Below are 1,332 nucleotides of genomic sequence, written 5' to 3' on the forward strand. Positions count from 1 at the left end.
CTCCCCCGCTCACGCCCATCGCGTTTCGATCATGCCGCCCCGCATGCGTTAAATCCGATTTTGTGCGCATGGCATGTCGGGTGCGATCATACTAGCACTAATGCACCGGATCCCATCAGAACTTCGCAGTTAAGCGTGCTTGGGCGAGAGTAGTACTANTACTAAGTTGGGTTACCACTTGGGAAGTCCTCGTGTTGCACCCCTTTTTTTTTTTCAATTTCTCCCAGTTCTTTTCTTCCTTTCTCTACAAATGAGAACCTCCCCCGCTCACGCCCATCGCGTTTCGATCATGCCGCCCCGCATGCGTTAAATCCAATTTTGTGCGCATGGCATGTCGGGTGCGATCATACCAGCACTAATGCACCGGATCCCATCAGAACTCCGCAGTCAAGCGTGCTTGGGCGAGAGTAGTACTAAGTTGGGTGACCACTTGGGAAGTCCTCGATTTTAAAAGAAGGTTTTGGAAAACGAGGGTAGAGAGAGATTTTAGAAAGAGAGATTTTTGAAAGAGAGATTATATAAGCAAGCAAGAGAGAGATAACAACGGCTTAGCATATATAACCTTGGGTAGGGAGAAGTTGACAACTAGTCATATCCCCCTATAGTACATTTTGAGACATTTCATGTCTGGCAGGCCTAGACATGATATTTTTGAGGCGTCATACGCCCTAGAACTATAGAAGTAAAAACACTAGAATGAAAAGACATGACAAGGGTTTGGCTTGCCATAGGCATGCGGCCATGGGCAACACGCCCTGGACGAGCATGACCGTGACATCCTCCCCCACTTAATTGGTTGACGACCCCGTCAACCGACTACTTTCAAACCTGGCGATGTGGGTGGCTGCGGATTTCAGGTCTTCGGCGCGTTCCCAGCTGGTTTCCTCTGTAGGGAGATTCTTCCATTTGACAAGGAATTCACGAATCGTCCGTACAGGTCGTCCTATCTTCCTAACCCTGTCGGCGAGGATCTCCTCTACTTCTTTTGTTTCTTTTTGCCTCAGATCGATGCTCGGTCTTGTGGTTGCATTTCGTTGGTCGTCTTCTGGGTCAGGGTGGTATGGCTTCAAGTTGCTCACATGAATTACTGGGTGGATTTTCATCCATGTGGGGAGTGCAACTCGGTAGGAGGTAGTCCCGATCTTTTTAAGGACTTCAACCGGGCCTTCATACTTGCGAACTAGTCTCTGGTCCTTTCGGTTGCAAAATCTGATCTGTTCTGGTTTCAGCTTGATGAGGACTTGATCTCCTGCTCGGAATTGAAGGGGGCGACGCTTCTTGTCTGCCCACTTTTTCATATGCTTGGAAGCCTTTTCTAAATATGCCCGGGCT

The 1,332-nt window shown here is 48.7% G+C and overlaps 2 pseudogenes; both read left to right on the plus strand.

The window, feature by feature from the left end:
- The first annotated feature begins 78 nt into the window (after positions 1–78).
- LOC111475988 lies at positions 79–203 on the plus strand (annotated as a pseudogene).
- A 138-nt stretch (positions 204–341) lies between these two features.
- On the plus strand, positions 342–455 carry LOC111475989 (annotated as a pseudogene).
- Positions 456–1,332: the final 877 nt, after the last annotated feature.

Source organism: Cucurbita maxima, unplaced genomic scaffold, assembly GCF_002738345.1.
Source record: "Cucurbita maxima cultivar Rimu unplaced genomic scaffold, Cmax_1.0 Cma_Scf04358, whole genome shotgun sequence".
NCBI classification, from domain to species: Eukaryota; Viridiplantae; Streptophyta; class Magnoliopsida; order Cucurbitales; family Cucurbitaceae; genus Cucurbita; species Cucurbita maxima.